This window comes from Callorhinus ursinus, unplaced genomic scaffold (assembly GCF_003265705.2).
Source record: "Callorhinus ursinus isolate GAN/ISIS: 27379988/994484 unplaced genomic scaffold, GSC_fseal_2.0 scaffold10, whole genome shotgun sequence".
NCBI classification, from domain to species: domain Eukaryota; kingdom Metazoa; phylum Chordata; class Mammalia; order Carnivora; family Otariidae; genus Callorhinus; species Callorhinus ursinus.
This window is the reverse complement of record NW_027397072.1, coordinates 65238694-65256697: the sequence shown is the minus strand read 5'-3', so window position 1 is coordinate 65256697 and position 18004 is coordinate 65238694. Positions and strand designations below refer to the sequence as shown.

General features: G+C 45.8%; 1 long non-coding RNA gene across 1 annotated transcript in view; it reads left to right on the top strand.

Moving 5' to 3' along the window:
* Nucleotides 1-18004, top strand: part of LOC112821565 (uncharacterized) — a 490026-nt gene that overhangs the window by 454571 nt on the left and 17451 nt on the right. The window contains exon 8 of the long non-coding RNA XR_012379824.1: nucleotides 6140-6262. This is a non-coding gene — a long non-coding RNA (uncharacterized lncRNA). The remainder of the gene's footprint in view (nucleotides 1-6139; nucleotides 6263-18004) is intronic.

The window sequence follows — 18004 nt, the reverse complement described above, 5'->3', positions numbered from 1 at the left end:
TTCCCCTAGCCTTGTAGGCTGGGGGCATCTCCAGCCCAGGCTGTGGTGGGCTGAGGTCTGTGTGTTGGGGGGCCCTCCAGGGCTGTGCCTCAGGAAGTTTTCTCTGTGGGGATCCACCCTTCACTCACACTTAGGAAAACAGAAGGTGGCCCGAGGCTGTGGAGGGCGGGGAAATCAATGACAGGCATTCTGCTGCTCTGAGTTAAGTAAATAAGTCCAACCCCCCTGCCGCCACCACCACCACCAAATAACATTCAGTTGAGAAGATTCATGAGACATGAGGTAAATGGCCTGTATAAATATCTTGCTGAGGGGAGAAAGGAGCCATGGTAATGATTTTACCTGCCCAAAGGGAAGAGGAACCAGAGTTGGAAGGAGAGTGATTGACTTATAATTACCCTGACTGGGGACCCTGGGGTTGTGACCACAGAAAATTACTCAAGTTTTCCAGAGCCTTAGGGCAGCAACAAAACCCCCAATACCCAAGGCTCCAAAGCAAGTTGACTGTGGTCACCTCTGGGTCTCTCAGGAAGCAGTGGGGCACGTGGAGGGGGCAGTGGGAGGCCGGCTGGTTCAGGAGATTCAGGGCAAGGCTGCAGTTAGAGCTGTTTCAAGGACCTCACCACCCAGGACCATGGAAGGGGGTGGGAGGGAGGCCAGGGATGAGTCCAAAAGGGAAAAGTTTCCATGCACAAACCATAAAGAAAATTTGAGGATCCCATCCTCCCATCTTTAAGGACTCTGGAATGGCGTGGTGGGGCCCAGCAGAAAGGACAGATGAATGACTCAGTTCAGACCATAGTTCCTTCAGCTCTGCATTCTGGGTCTGGGGGAGACATCCAGGAGTGACTTGAGGGAATGCAGATGTTCTTCTTAATGGCCTCAGAAGGTTGGGGCTGCACCTGCAGACTGACCCTCCCAGACCTGGCTGTCGGGAATTTTTCCACCCCTTTGGAACTCACTTTTTACTTCTAGTGAGTTTCTACCGGTAGCATTGTTAGCAGTAAATGGTGTGACCAATTAGTGGTCAGAGCAGGGTGAGGTAGGTCAAGAACAGCATCTTTTGGCCAAAGGCTATGGACCTCGGTGTCTGCTTTAATCTGCAGTTCTGTTTTGGGGGCCTGGGGAAAACAGGGCTGGTGGGCCTCTGAAGAGAGTCCCCAGTTCCCACTAGCCCCAGAAAGTCCATCAAAATTTTTACCAGAGTCCTAAAAAGAAGGTAAATTAATAAGCTTGAGTTTTTTCTCTGTGTATTTTCCCAGCCCACATAGTAAGTCTGCTTTGCAGTGATGCTTTTCCAAGGACCATTCACTGTAGTCCCTCTGAAATACACAAACAGTTGCAAGAGAGACTTACTGCACCAACTGCCTTGAAGGTCCCATTTCTCTCAGTCTTCCCTCCACAGCATCACCAGGGAAACATCCACTGAGCTATGCCAATGCAGCCCGAACAATACACAAGTCACCCTTTTCTAACAAGGGGAGCACATTATTTTAGGCTGCCTGGGGGAGTCTTCTGGAGTTCCAGACAGAGGCTGAGCAAAGCTTGTCATTGGACAACGGCTCCAACAAAAGCATCAAAATGAGAGCAATGATTTCAAAGCCCAATGTGAGATGTCCAAATGGCATCTGGAATCAGAGGCCTTAACAGTGAAAACTCGCTCAGCATCTCCCCCACCGCCCCACCCCTTCCTCAGAAGTATAGAAAGTAAACTCTCCCCTCCCCCGCGCCCCCCCCCCCCATCCAGCTCTGCCACACAGTGTTAGCGAGCAAAGTGCAGAGCAGGTCACAGTATTTCTAATTCAGATTAATGACCCCATTCAGCCCTGTCTCCTTAGCAGGAAATTAGAAAGTGTAGGAAGGAGCAAATAGTGATTCATAATGCGTGACTCTGGGTATTGGCAGTTGTGCTCGTTAAAAGCTAAGATATTGTTTTGATATAAAATAATTGAGTCTGACTTGTTTATGGGATCAAGCGTCCTCCATAATGCCAGATCCCTCTTGCAAAGCCAGCTGGTTCCATACCCATGTGTTCTCGAAGGACTGGAGAACTGCTCTTTGCCCGGTTTGTGCTTGCGGCAGCTTTGTGGGAAATAGCACTTTAGGGTAATGGGCTGGTGGGGTGGTGTACCTCTCCTACACTCTGCTTTTGATTCTGTCTCTTCTTCCTCCCCTGGGCCAGCTCTCCCCACTATGACCTAGTCCTGGCCTTTCATGCTCCTCCTCCTCTACTTCTTCAGGGACCTTCCTTCATTGGGGGGCTTCGTTTGTCACCTGTTTGCATACAGAGTCATGACCGTTTTTTCCAAACATTTTCCCCCTCCTCCCCAACACGCGTTCACTTCCATTTGATTCACATAGACTCGTGTATTAGAACAGACCCCACGTCGTCCCCGTGTAAATTCCATTCCTTCTCTACGATCCCCTGGATAGCCATGCATATCTGTTCTTTCCCTCTTGTGTCTCCATGTCTTGTCTGTCACCAAAAGCTCTTCCTTCCTCTTTGGATTCAGCCCTTTTCTTCCATTTCCACACTCAGTATACAAGCTAGGTTCAGAGGAAGAAATGATTTCTTTGAATGACAATCGTGCAGAGCTCAGTCCCTGGGCGTGCCCAATAAACCTTACCCTGGGAGAATGCATTCTTTGTTTTTGTGCTCCAGGGATGTGTCCACACTCAGCTCGCACACCAAAGTAGTACGGATGAGAACTGAGAAAAGTTGGATGAGCTTTAGAAATAAGTGCAACTGAGAAGTCATTTCCAAACCTGGATGTGTATTGGATTCTCCTGGGGAGCATTTTAAAAAATGCTGATTCCTATTAAATCTGAATTTCATCTCCTTCCACTCCCTCTCTTGCACAACCCCCTTCTGCCACCCATCTCCTTAGTTCTCCTTGAATACACTGAGCACATTTCTGCCTCAGGGCCTTTGAATTTGCCCATTCCCCTTTGGAACTCTCTTCACCTATACATCCACACTGGCTTGTTCTCTGCCCTGATGGATACTATCTCCTCAGAGAGGTGAACACCCCACTAAAATAGCATCCCTCCATCTGCCCACTTTTTTGGTCTTTCTTTGGATCCCCGGTCACATTATATATTTGTTATTTCTGGTTGGCTGTCACTTCTAGATAGTGAGTTCTATGAGGGCAGAGATTTTTTTTCTTCTTAGGTTACAGCTTTATCTTCAGAACAAAAAAGAAGCTTCGGGGCACCTGGGTGGCTCAGTTGGTTGGGCGTCTGCCTTGGCTCAGGTCATGATCCCAGGGTCCTGGAATGGAGCCTCCCAATTGTGCTCCCTGCTCAGTCTCCTTCTCTGCCTGCAGCTCCGCCTGCTTGTACTCTCTGTCTCTGTCAAATAAATAAATAAAATCTTTTAAATTAAAAAAAAAAGGAGCTTCCCATATAGTAGACACTCCAGCAATGTCTGCTGAATCAGTGAATAAAAGATGACTCAGAGAAGCTGAGTTAATCCAGGAAGCCTTGTCCTAAAACAGTGGTTCTTTTTTTTTTTTAATTTTTTTAATTAATTAATTAATTAATTAATTAATTAATTTGACAGAGAGAGACACAGCGAGAGAGGGAACACAAGCAGGGGCAGTGGGAGAGGGAGAAGCAGGCTTCCCGCTGAGCAGGGAGCCCGATGTGGGGCTCGATCCCAGGACCCTGGGATCATGACCTGAGCCGAAGGCAGACACTGAATGACTGAGCTACCCAGGCGCCCTAAAACAGTGGTTCTTAAAGTATGGTCTCAGGACCAGCAGCTTCAGCATCACTTGATAAATTATTAGTAGTGCAAATTCTTGGGCTTCCCACCAGTCCTGCTAAATCACAAACTGGGAGGTGGCCATGTGTGTTTCAACTGGTCCTTGGGGTGACTGTCATGCTACCTAAAGCTTGCGAACCACTGCGCCGAGACACTGTTTTGGTACCACGTTCTGTTTGGCACGGACTACTAATTATCAAGGCAAAAGTGAATCTTGTGGCCCTCATATCTGACATTTACACTAATCTTAGACTCTTCCGTAATTGTTTCAGGCGCACTGGATCAGGAAGCTGGCTTGTTGTGTGGTCCTCAAGCATCCAGGAAGAGCTCAGTACATATTTGTCGGCTGGTTACTTTTGCAATATTCCTTTGATATGCATTTTTTGGCTCTAAATGACATAAGGAAAAAGAAGGTTTATATTATTCTACTTAGTGTTAGGACAGTATATATCTTATTAGAATATAGAAAAGACATTACTTAAAAATACTTGTAGGTTGGTTTTGACTCATTGTTTTATTACTTCTTAAGAAAGTATTAAAGTAGTTAGGAATATGGGCTTAGGAGTCAGATTTGGTCTGGATCAGGCTTTAATTTGGTAAAATGGGCACCAATCCCTGCCTTGAAAAATTAATAGTGCCGACACACAGTGGGTACTCAAAGTAGTTATTAATAATGATAATTGGCATTTTAAACATGTAATATGTGATGTTTATTATGCTGGTGTGTGTGTGTGTGCATGTGTGATTCTATTCAGGCAGAAAGAGGACAGCGGAAAGTATATTTTAGAACAGTGATTCTCACAAAGTGGTCCTAAGACCACCGGCAGCAGCACAGCCTGGAAATTGTTAGAAATGTGTGTTTCTGGGCCTCACCCAGATCTACTGAAACAACTCACAGTGGGCCTGTTGCTGTTTTAATAAGCCCTCTAATGACTCATGCATGCTCGTCTTTGGGAAGCCTCCTCTAAAATCACACACACACACACACACACGCGCGCGCGCGCACACACCCTCTATGTGGGGTGCCTCTTTTGGGAAATAATCTAATAACAGCTGGAAGGAGCAGGGTAGTCAACGACTAGAGAGTTTCTGTGGAGGGACAAGTCAATAGAATCTGAGTCATCTGAATTTGGAAGAGAGACCCAGTTCCTGGTTTCTGTATCCAACGCATTCTGTGGACCAGCTTTCTGACAGGTCTTTGAAAAATGAGGCCCCCAGTAACAGCCCTCTCTCCCTCAAATGTTTCCCTGGCTGCAGCAATTAAAGGGCTGAGCAGGAAACTGGACCTGATGTCCTGTTAACCCTTCGTCAGCTAAAGCCGAGAGGCAATCTGTCTCACTGCAGAGATTTCTTCTCATCTGCTCTCCCTCCCACCGCACCACAAAGGGAGAGGCTCCTAAACCATCTCCTGGTTGAGGTTTTTCCAGTTTTGAGCTTCGTTCCCGTGTCTGTGTGATTGAAACAGCCAGGTCAGAGAGCAACAGAGGGGAAAGGTCATTACAAACATAACAATAAAAAAATAAATTCTCCCGATGACACTCTCCTTTCTCATCAGCCTCCAAGCATTTCTTAATGAGCTACGGCTCAGCCCCCTACGAGCCTGATGGTCTTCAGTCAGAGCTGAGCCTTGCTGGAAATGATCAGAACAGAGTCGATGGGGCCGGCTGTCTGAACACTTTTGTCCTGGTGTCCTGAAGGTCGGGTCTTCGCCCCAGGCCAAGTCCTCCCTCTTACCACTTAATGACAGTATCAGACAGACACGTGGCCTTCAGGGCCAGGCAGGACTTCCTGGTGACTGACTGTGGTGTGTCTTTCCCTTTGTCTTTTGTGGACATCCATTTTCTTATTGTCCGCACAGGCTTGATAGATTTTCTCTGGAAATTTTGAATTCTAGACCGGCGGCTCTCCCACCATCTCCCGAGGGATTTCTCAGCCAATCTGAATGTGAATTTAAGCAAAATGTAATTTGGATCATCACCTTATTTAAGCCACATCTGTTAGAACCCGGTTACTCTTTATTAAGGAAAGATGATCCCGCCTTCCTGTTTCTCCGTTTCTGAAGATGAGAAGAGTTTTGATTTTGGCAAACAGAATAGGAACCATCCAAAAATATCCAAGTGAATGCCTCTTCAGTGATGAGAATCCCTTGTACTCACCCGAAGCTGATTTTTGTGAGGTCTTTATTGTTGTCAGCATAGGGCTTTGCTCATCAAATGCCCAACACCATTTTCGGATTTGATATTATTTTCAAATGTGAGTTTTAGTCACATAAAGCATAAAAACTGGAATGGAGATATAAGAGGTGGAGATATCTGATTTTATAGTAAAATGAGGATTTATTAATCAAATTGGATTTCTACTCTATTGATGCAGATGATAGAAGAAAGAATTGGACTCCTGCTTTTAAATGAAAATATGTATATAAGCCAGCCAATATGGACCCACTCCTGTCACATAAGGGCTCAATGAATATGACTTCTCTTCTCTCCCTCTCAGGTGAGTGATGTGCCTTCCACATGCCAAGAGACAACTGTGCTAAAGAGTGGGCAGGAATCAAAACTGTAGTCAGGGATTTCCCACCTTGGCCTGTGCGCATCTCCCGGCAGAGTGGGCCGGCAGGGTTGGGGGAGGGGTGGCGGGAAGGTTAGCAGAGTATCTGCAAAAGCTCTTAAATCCATACGTGCACTGTGCATTGCATATAGATGGCTTAAACACTATCTTTTACACAGAGTTCTTATTCTTTCTCAAATATCCATATATACCCTATTACAGTAAATAAACCACATATTTATCTACAATCATACAAAATGAACTGTAAATTTTGGCCATCCTGCATTTTCCCAAATGCTGCCAAGGGGTGTCTGAGAAATTTTTTGAGTACAAGATTTCCTCGTATTGACAAACAGGGAGCATTGCTATTCTATAGCATGGCTGAAGGCAGGGCTTCCCAGGTGTGGTCCTAAGACTGCGGTGCTGTTTAAAGTGCGGATTGCCTGGCCCCATCCCTGACAGTCAGGCTTAGGATCCCCGAGGGGAACTGGAAATCTGCTTTTTTTTTTAAATTTTATTTTATTATGTTAGTCGCCATACATTACATCATTAGTTTTTGATATAGTGTTCTGTGATTCATTGTTTGCGTATAACACCCAGTGCTCCATGCAATATGTGCCCTCCTTGATACCCATCACCGGGCTAACCCATCCTCCCACCCCCCTCCCCTCTAGAACCCTCGGTTTGTTTCTCAGAGTCCATAGTCTCTCATGGTTCATCTCCCCCTCCATTAAAATCCGCTTTTTAAACAAACTTCCCAGTGCCAGTGTTTCCCATGCATTAGCACTGGAGAACCATGGGCTTAAGGGAATTGGAAAATACCTTCACAGCATCAGGAATCAACTTAAGAAGTTTAAAGCTTTGTGTTTCCAGTTTCACCTGAAGATGGAATCTCTCCTTCCTCTTTAAATCCTTGCATACGGTCCAGAAACTTGCTAGAATATCTATCAATCATGTCAGATAGTCTATCGACAGTTTGAAAGCACGGTATCCCTGCTGGAACTCTAAAATGGCAACAACAACAAAAAATGGTTTGGGATCATCTACAGATGTGCCTTAGTCACATGACTCTTTGCCTGCATTGGTGTGCACTGAAATGCCATGTAAATGAAATTACAGTGGGCAGAGGAGCTCAGATCTGAAATCATTAGTGACTCCTGGAGGCATTCACCTGATTTGTGTGTATTTAAATATAATCTTCAATAAAATTAGGAAACCTTTACCACCATCTGTGTTGCCATAGCAAAGTGCAGGCACAGCAAATATCTGGCCTATGTGTTAACACCCCCCTCTCTAGCTGCATGGCAGCCAGACATTTCTAATCAATTCCAGCAGTCCTTCCCCTTGAACCAGGATATTTATGCCTCAAAATCCCCTGCCTCGGGCGACTGTTAGCAGATGGGATGACTGGGCGATGAAATCTATTTGCTGTGTCTGGAGTGAAGGGCATAGGCTCTCCCGTCAAATGGGATTCGAAGGCTCAAACCCCAGTTTGGCCACTTGGAAGCTGTGGGGCGCAGAGTAGGATATGTCAGCTGTGAGGTACTCTGGCAGTCACCTTCTCCTCATCTGCAAGGGCAGGGTGACAGTCCCGTTTCACAGGATGGTCGCGAAGGTGACGGAGAGACCCCGGGTCTTGCTTAGTATTGCTTAGTTTTCCTAGTTCACACCGGGTGCTCAGTACATTTTAGGTGCTGTGAATTTTAATAGAGCTTGAAAAGATATAGCGATGAACCCACGGAGAAAAGAACCTGTCTTGAGGGCCAACTTGGGTTCTACAAAGCAAGCATGGAGGATTTTAGAGCAAAGTGCATCCTTATTGCAACCCCTTCTCTGGGATTATGGTTTATATGGCCCGCATTTATTGAGAGCTTAATAAATTCCAGAAAGTGTCCTAAGCAGTTTATGAGGGCTAACTAATTTAATCCTCACAAGAACCTCGTGAAGTTGATGTTCTTATCCCCAGTTTACAGATGAGGCACCTGAGGCCTAAAGAGGTTCAGTAAATGACCAGGGATGGAGTTAGACCCATGCAATTCACAGTAACTCCCCCAACCCCCCCCCAGCAGCAGCCCCACTGAGAATTGGGAGAAATGCAAACTCTCAGGCCCCACCCCTGAACCCCCAAATGCGAAACCCGGTGGGTGAGCCCAGAGCTCTTTGTTTCCACAAGTCCTCCTGGTGATTCTGAGGCTTGTTACCCAGGCAGAGGGAGGAGCAAGGCTGAGCCTGTGACCAAGTCGGGGACAGCCTGATGGAATTAGAGAAGGCGCATCCCATTAAGGACCTGTGGATGCCTTTTCACAAACTTTTCATTCCCATCTGTATCTCTTCCAGTCAACATCCTGGAATTCTGCACGCATTTTTTTTTTCTCGTTTATGAGGAAAATTGGTTGGTTTGTCTTATTGTTTTTTTATTTTGTGTTACTCTACTGAGTTCCAGTAGAACAAAGGAGAAAACCCATCTCTCTCTGAATTGTGTAGGAACTAGTGTGAAAGGCACCCAAGTCTCTTTCAAATCCCTGCTCTCCTTATTTTATGCAAATGTGAGTTCCTGCCTTTCTCCCTCTGCAGGCTCTTGTCTTCTCCCTGTCCTTCAGTTCAGGTCAATAACTTCTGACCATTAAGGAAGGTTTTGAGCCCTCTCTGCTACGTGAATTTGAAAGGGCCTTAGTTGGAGGCCTGCAGCACATATTAAAAATTACAATAAAAATCTAAATGTGTTAAGAAGCTCAGTGCTAAGGACTGCCCAGTCATAGCTTCACTGAATCTTTGGAAAGATCTTAGTGAGGCTCCCGTTGTTACCCCCGAGGCAAGTGAGAACACTTACCCACCCTCAGCTTTGGGAGGGCCCTGACCTGCCCAGCACATGAGCCACGGCGCTAGGATTCAACCCCAAGTCTGTCTGACACCCGAACCCACTCTCTTAGCCGCATACTGTATGTGACGGGGGAGGAAAGATGGATGGACATCTGAGGTCACTGACATCACTAAGGTGGAAAAGCCAAAACCCACTAGAGAGCAACTGGCTGCTGGGATTTAGGGACCTTCCCTGGTGATTTCATCCTGATCTGCTTGTATCCCCAGCACATGATCATGAACCCCAGAAAGCTCTCTAGCTGTTATTTGTTGACTAGGTTCCATCCGACGGCTCTTTAGTTTCAGAAAGACAGAGAAGTTGCACGGACCTGTGTCCTTGTGGGGCATCCTTGTGGGGTCCTCTGGGGCCTGCCCACCTCATGACCTTCTGGTGCATGGGGCGGGGGGGAGATGAGGGAGGAACTATCCCAAAAGACCATGTGCCCTTTCCCGGTGACCTCTGGAGTAACGTGCACTTTGGGGGAAGAGGAAAGTAGGGAAGGGATTCTTTTTGAGCCAACCTGTTTCTGCTGCTTTCCTGCCATCTCTCATGGATTTGTCAGCTTCTGCCAACACGAGCTGGGAATACATGAATATCCTGTCACAACACGTTAAAAAGCACACAAAAAACCCAGCCACGTGTTGCCCTGAATCTCTACAACTCAGCCAGCCTTTCTCTCTCTCGTGTTGGCCACACAGACCTTCCCTAGCTTGCTTTTGGGCTTCCTGCAGCTCCGACCTCCTTCACTACAGTGTTTTAACACCCTGTGTTCATCCTAGACTTCCTTTTCCTAACAGCCACCATTGGACCTTCATCCCCAGGCCTCCCTCCCGGCCTGCTCTGGGCATGTTTATGAGGTTCGCCCTGGGCCCATGCACCCCATCTGTGGTGGGGGCTGTCACTGAATTCTAGCACCATGCCAGAGCCGGGGAGGGGGGCGTCAAATGCCTTGGGGGTGGAAATTTCCCAGCTCCCAAGACCTGGGCAGTGGATCTGAAACATCAGAACAGCTAAGAATCTACTGGGGATTTTGTTCAAATGCAGACTCTCAAGTCCCTTCTCCCTGAATTCTGATTCAGGAGGTTTAAGGCGAAACCCAGGAATCTGCACTTTAATGAGCAGCTGGGTAGCTCATAGGCTTCACTTTGGGGAAGAGAGGTTTGCTGGCAACATGGTGGTGTCAGACCATACCATGCCGAGCCTTCGGTTAGCAGAGGACCTGAGAGTGTGTGTGTGTGTGGGGGGGGAATGGGAAGAGTGGGGGTGCTGGGGAGCCCAAGCTGGGAGCGCCAGACAGTACTGTGGGAGTCAGGGGAACAAGATGGCAATGGACATCCTCATACTCTTCCTCCCTTTCTGTCCCTTTCCCACCGCCTTCTCTTCCAAAACGAATTTCTTTACAGGCTCTCTTACAAGGAAGCTTCGTTATATATGCTATGCCAGGTGGGGCCCAGCGGGTCTGACCTCTTTTCTACTTCATCCCCTGAGGAAACACCTAACGTAGATCCATGGACACTTTGGGGTTCCTTCAGGATTGATTTAAAACTAGTCTTAATCTAGCCCCCGTTTTACAGATGAAGACATTGAGACCCAGAGAAGTGAAGGGACTCACACAGAGCTGACCAGAGACATAACCAGATGACTACCTGGCTCTACTCTTAGGCCACCGAGTTTTTCCAGACAGCTCATTAGAATACCAGTGTCCAGTGTGAGGCAACTAGGAGTTCTGGGGGACAGAGGGGTGAGCTGTGGCCTTATAAACAAGGTTAGAGCATAGTTAAGCAGGTTTCTTTATTCAAGATTTCACAGGCCCCTGAATATTCTAATGGGAGCTGTGAATCTCCAATAAAGGTCACGGAGGCAGAATTTTCCAAACTCATTTAATAACAGACACTTTCTCCTCCTTTGTAATATATCACTGTCTCAGCAGATGTTATTGTAAGGAGTACTGTTTGGGGGATTGCTGCACCATACTGTCCTTGCCCGGCGACCAGCCAGGGAAGGTCCATAGTCACCAAAGACTAGAATCCACAGAGGGTCATCAATCACGTAGACTTGCTCTGGACCAGCCATCTTTGACAGCTCAGCCGTCAGCCCCAACCTGGGCTCTAGGTTGACCAATGAGACCCGTTCCACGAGAAGGAAGCCACAGGCCAGAAACATCTGTGAGCTATCTGACAGAGTGGCTGTCAGCACTATTCCCGCTGGACGCAAAAATCCAGCTCTCAGAATTGCCTCGCCTACAGGACAGCATTGAGGATGTCAGGAAGGCATAATCAGCTCAGTGTCCCATTGAAGACACCAGGATTGCGCTGGGCAAGGATGGAGCCAGGGAAGTGCCACAGAGGGGCAGTTACGGAGGAGCACTCACCAGCCACCTGCTCCTAGAGCAGACACGTTACAAGGGAAATCAACAGAGCCAAGAGGTGCTGGGGCCTTGGTCAGGAGACTGGCCAGAGCTGACATGTTAGCTGGTCAAGGGGAAATTATTCTGGCAACTGTGCCTTTTCTGCCCTTTTTCTGAAGCTGTGGCTGTGATTTGTGGGCACTTGCAGCCCATCCTTTGAAGGCTACCTCCAAGTGAGGAATGTAGGTTCTGCCTGCAGGTGAGTTGGAGACTTGGTAGCAAAAAGAGGCTAGAAGAGAAGCAGGCACTAAATCAGAGCCTGGGAAAATAGAAAGGTTGGTTCAAACCAACAATGATTAGATCCCTGTCATATAACCTTAGTTCTGAAGCAGATCACCCAGCGAGGATTCCCAGGGAGGGGATGCGCTAAGTGACTGCGAAGGAGGGTGCTTCTCATGGCTGGATGTTTGCAGGGTGGTGTGTCCTGCAGGCACTTGGCCCGGGGTAGGCTGAAAGGCCCTGTAGACCAGGTTAACCTGTATGATGGACAATGCACCAAGCCCAGTAAGTTCCTATATCCTGCCCAGTAATCATATGTTGAAGAAAATTTGCTTCCAGGTCTGATTTTATCTTAATCTTTAATTTTTTATCTTACTGAGAAATAAATACATGTCCATTATTAGTGAAAAGCACCAGAGTGTATGGTTATGAGCGAGGTCTTCAGAAATTGAGTTTGAGCCCAGAACTCAGAAGCTGTATGACTTTGGGCAAGTCATTTACCATTTCCTGTTTTGTAAAATGAGAAAAATAATAATATCTGGCCCCAGGTGGTTTTCATGAGGATTTAATAAGACAATTTATAATATCCTTAGCAAAGTCTCTGACATGTAGTAAGCACTTAGATTTTAGCTATTATTATCAACATTATAATTACCAACCCAGATGATCTGTTAAAAAACGCATGAGTATATTCCCTTTCAGTCTTCTAATAATTTAATCATGCATTTATATTTTAAATAGGTAAGATCATATTAGACATATGTAACATTGTGTCCTGCTTTTTTCAATCAATGTTCTATCCTATGTGCTGAGTTTCTAACAGGTAGAGATAAGGGGACTGGTTTGGGAATAAGTAGTACTGGGTTGGATTTTAGCTTTACCACTTACAGACCCAGCCGTATGGCTTTGGGAAGGCTACTTAACCCTGCTGAAACTCAGTTTCTCCGCTGAGTTGGCGTCATCATTGAGTTCCTTTACATATGGTTATGATAAGGGAACTGAGTTACCTACAAATGTTAGTTAAGCTGACCTCCAAGACTTGTGTCCAGAGCAGTTGGATCTATTGTTTGCAAACTGTTCTTTCAGGAATCCCAGGGGTTCCAAAGATGCACCCTAGGCACCACCGAGTGGGAGAGGGCTGGGCGCCATATCTGTGTCTGCCTACCTCTATGCTTCAGCACTTCCAACTGTCAGCTGTAGGTGAGAGCCCCTCACTTCTATTTTAGATATTGGAATTTACATGCAATTTTATTTGAAGACAGTCATGGTGCTGAAAAACAAATTTGAGTACTGTTGCTTTAGAGAACGATACCCAAGCAGGGTCCATTCCAGGAGGAATATTCCACATATTATAATACTTTAAGGGGGTTAGATATCACTGCAATTAATAGCAGCATGCAGGGAATATGACTAGAATTGTTTGAAAAGGCCCCATATCCTACTAACCTGTTGTTAATGGAGGAGGCTTCTCCACTATGGACCTATTCATCTGGGCTGAGGCGTTGTAATCAGTATAAAGGACTGGTATCATAGCTATCATTGTGTTTGCCCTGCATGCCTCTTGACCCACCTCCTTGTGGCAACAAAACCCCTAATTTCACTGGGGAGCCCGTTCTAAGTGCTTTAGGGTGAGTATATGACATAAGGCCAACTAATTAGAATACACAATCCACCCGGCCATAGTAAACAGTTTAGGTGTGACACATGATTAAGCAAGGTCAACCAGAATACACCCTGGGATTTGTATTGGAATTATTGGGACCACTAGCCATAAAGATGAAGTGAATCTAGAGCTGCAGGCGATCCACTTTGCTAACACACAGGGAGGCGGCACCTTAAAATGAAGCTGAGACCAAGAAAGGCAGAGCTGAGAAATGGTGCTAGATTTCTGAGGACACTGTCTAAACTCCTGCATCCAATGATGCCTTGAGTTAGTTCGCCCCTTGAACTTCCCATCTATGTAAATTTCCTGTGTGGTTTAAGTGTGAGATGAGTTTCTATCTGCTACAGCTGAGAGTCACAGCCCAAACACTGCATGATTCTTATTGATGGATGTTCTGAGCAGCGTTTTTGGGGAAAGAGAAGAGAATGGGGTCCTTCACAGGGGAGCAGACAATATGGAGAGTTGCTGCAGAGCTGTGGAGGCCACTTGGAGGCACTGGACACCTGATGGGGACATGAGGGGTAGAACATGAAAGAGGAGGCAGGTGAGGGGAAAACTACTTTCCACTGTTACCCTGAGATGTGAACACCTGTCCTTTGAATGCCTCACTCCTGGGTATCTAACCCCCTGGATGTATTTTGCGTCCATTTCCTTGCGCATCACTGAAGACCCATCTCACATGGTATCAGAAACACCTTGTAGATGTCAGTGACTGGGGCTGTGACCACCAGCTAGGGTGGGAAGTGGAGAGTGGGCCGGCCGGAGGGTGCTCTGGTGGTTACCTGCGGCAAGACTGACAGCATAAGAGCAGTAGAGCCTGGAGGAGATTGCAGACGGGAGAATAGTGATGCTATTCCTGGATCAGAGACACAACTCCCAGAGGCGGCTGAAGATCCAGTGAAGCAATGTCACAAAATGTCAGAAGTCTTCTTTGCATTGTGATCCATGTCGGTCTTTCAAATCTGGCTGGTTGATTAAATTCTCCTTGTGATAAAAGGGTCAGGCAAACCTATGGTCACCAGAATTCAGCACTTAAATGGTTATTAGTATTTCTAAAGCTGACAGGTCAACATAGTTTGGGTTCTGAGTTGTACACTCTGTGTATGTTAAAACAATAAAAAATCAGACCCACCTGCCCTATTCCACCCCCACCTGACCCCCCAAAAGGGTGGTATTAGAAACCTAGTTCACACACATCAGCCTCAAATTTCTATTCACCTACTGCCATTTTACAGTCCCAAGTGAGAGCAATGGCAATAACGCTCCTGGCAGGAATGGGTTTCTTCCATGAATAGCCGGAGTATTCCTGAGTTGCTGTTGCTGAGAGAGGGGCCAGGCTGGGGTATACAGCATCTGGGCCCAGCAGCTGGGTCTTCACTGCGGTTATCACTTACTTCCATGGTCCCCAGCGGCAGCTTCAATAAGATCTCAGGGAAGGATATAACTGGGAATAGAATAAATGTTGCAGCTGAAATAAATGCAAATAAAAATCTGCAAGATCACCGGCCCGGGAGCAGTGGGTGAAAGCAAAGATGCTTTCCATTAATAGACTGGCCAGTCATAGGAGGGTGATCCCATTGTGAGAAACTGCCTATTGTCACAATCCTGATATGGTAATGACTTCTTTTCTTCCCTCTGAAGCTGGATAAATCAGAGACCGAAAATATCCTTAACATAAATCATTCTATTCCAGCATTTGACAGCCTCTGTCTCAAACTCAATTAGTCACTCGGCACGAGGAAAGCCGAGATCATCACAGATTCACACGTGTTTAATGGATAAAGCACAACTGGGGAGAGATTTCTTCTGTTTAATCTCTGCTGTTCGATGTTCATTAGTAGATCACATGGCTATTAAAATAAATAAGACAGTAGAAGTTTCTTTGGGGCAGGGTTCAACAGATGTGTTCTGTTTAAAAAGATTGAATGAACTGTGTCCCAGAGAGACATGAAAGAGGCAGAGCAAATGAAAGAGTCACAGGAGGATATAGAGGGCGTTTAATCAAAAAGCTTGTCTCATTGCTTGGATGAGGACCCTCTCTCCCCAGAAGCTTATTTCTGAACCCAAGAATCTGACCACTCATTCAAAACCAGACCTCGAGGATGCCAAAACCTGATTCAGATACCTCTGGAGAAAGTGCTGGACAAGAGACATGGTTTCACTGGTCCTAGAAAACTTGAACTGCCTGGATCATTCCTATTAATCCTGCTTAGCAGTTCTCTAGGTAGGGATGTCTCCCCCTTCCTGTGTCCTCTTTCTTGGAGTAATAGTGATGGTCATCACTTTATTATACCAAATGAGGTTTGTCGGTGATTTCCTCATGCTGTACTGTTGATTGGTTCTAGGCTGGAGACGTGAATACAAAACAAGTCTGGGAATCGGTTTTAGACAGTACCTTTCTTTTTAACAATTCAGAATATTTACCTAGAGCCTTGTAATTGCTTTGCTTGTCTGGGTCAGCATCGTCTGTTTTTGCTTTTTTTTTTTTTAAGTTTATTTGGTTTTAGTAATCTCTATGCCCAACGTGGGGCTCAAACTCACAACCCCGAGATCAAGAGTTGCATGTTCTTCCAACTGAGCCAGCCAGGCTCTGGCTGCTTTGTTTTGCTTTTAAGTTTGAAATCAAAGAGCCTATGTTTAAGCATTGACGAGGATAATGCTGTATAAAAAGAGGTTCTCAGGGGCACCTGGGTGGCTCAGGCCATTGAGCGTACAACTTTTGATTTTGGCTCAGGTCATGATCTCAGGGCTGTGAGATGGAGCCCTGCATCGGGCTCCACACTGGGCATGGAGCCTGCTTAAGATTCTCTCTCTCCCTCTCCCTCTCCCTCTGCCCACCGTTCCCCCACCCCCACTCTCTCAGTCATTAAAAGAGAAAGAAGAGGTTCTTAGGATCATAGCAATCTTCCTCATAGGTTTATGAGGTTGTTCTGAGGAGTCTCAAGACAAAGTTTGTAGCTGAAATCTTGATGATGGAAGAAAATGTTTAAACATCATGTTTACAGGGGCTAAACACAGGGATTAAATTCAGAGGTCAGAGCCAAACATCAAGATTGAGAAGAAGATGGATCCAAGTATTGCAAGCTGGAAATGCTCAGGATCTGGGACAATTGTCTGAAACTGGCAGCTGGGCAGGATGTGGGTGGTAGGGCTTACCGAAGGACCAGGGCCGGCTCTCCTGGAGGCAAGTCCTTGGCAGTTCTCTTCTTTTACAGGATTTTATGTGCCTACTCAAACCCAGGATGACTTGTCATTTGAAATCTAGCTAGTTAAGGTACAAAAAGGAGATAAGAAAATCAGGGACTTAAGTTGTTATCTTTCTTCTTGTTTTTTTTATGACTGTTTTAGATTTGGCAAGATGGAAGAAAGGATAAATAAATCACTTGGCTAGATCAAATTAACCTTGTTTCTGAGTTCTTTCAGTCATGTATTTATTTTAGCCAAGGTTATTTGCTTATTGTTTTCTCTAAAAGTACCCATAAGAATTCTGGTATATAAAGAACTAGAGCACCAGCTCAGATGCATGGTCCGCTTGGGCTGCCATTTTATTGGCTAATAGGGGCCTGAGGGACATCCACAGTGTGACATCTCTCCTTCCCTCACACCCATCTTAGTGTTCCAAATTTTTTAGAGATCTGAATTCTATTAGTTCATCTGTGGTACAGGGTGGTGGGGGGCGTGTAAAATTTTCCTCCACCCTCCTAGGGTCTCCATTTGGGACTGACGTAAGATAAAGAGGAGAAAAGCATATGAATTTTATTTTTATGTGTGGGAACTATTACAAGAAAAATGAAGATCCAAAGAAATGGTTATATACTAAGTTGAACAAAGAGTGGCAATTATGGAAGGATACTAAAATATATGGAGAGACTAAAGGAAAGTAAGGGTTATTTTAACAAAGGTCTGTTTTTACAGATTTCTCTTAGCCTTGACTCCCTGTCTCTGGTAATGAGAATGTTTCTTCCTCTGCTACAGAGAGGGCATCTTTCACATGGGAATTTTATTACCTATTTTCAGGAAGCAAAAGGAAGGTCAGGGTGTCTGTCTTGTACCCACTGTTTTTCAAGTGCCTTTAACTCAAAATAATCAATATGGCAAAGTGGCATATTTTGGGGTAGCATGTTCTGAACTCCTTTATATCCAAACTTTAAAAAAAATTTCCTGCTAGTTCTGTTTTGGGGGTACCAAGCTTATTACTCTTTGCAAGAAGCCAAGGATTTCTTTCTTTTGTGCTAAAACAACTAGAAAAGTCCCCAGAAGGTGACATAGAGCTTGATGTATAGACCCCATCCCCATATGAGGGTTGAAGGAAGATGGAAGCCAATGAAATCAGGAGCCTTGTGAACTTTGAGGTGAAACAGAAGGCCCTTGGAGTCTCTAGTAGTTCAAAGCAAATCTCAGTTCTTTGGAAGATAGAGTGACCAAACTGTCCCTGTTTTCCTGGAAGTTTCCTGGTGTTTGCACTGAAATTTCCACATGCTGGGGAACCTCTCAGTCTCAGAGAAACTGGGACAGTAGGTCCTCTATTGGAAGACCACA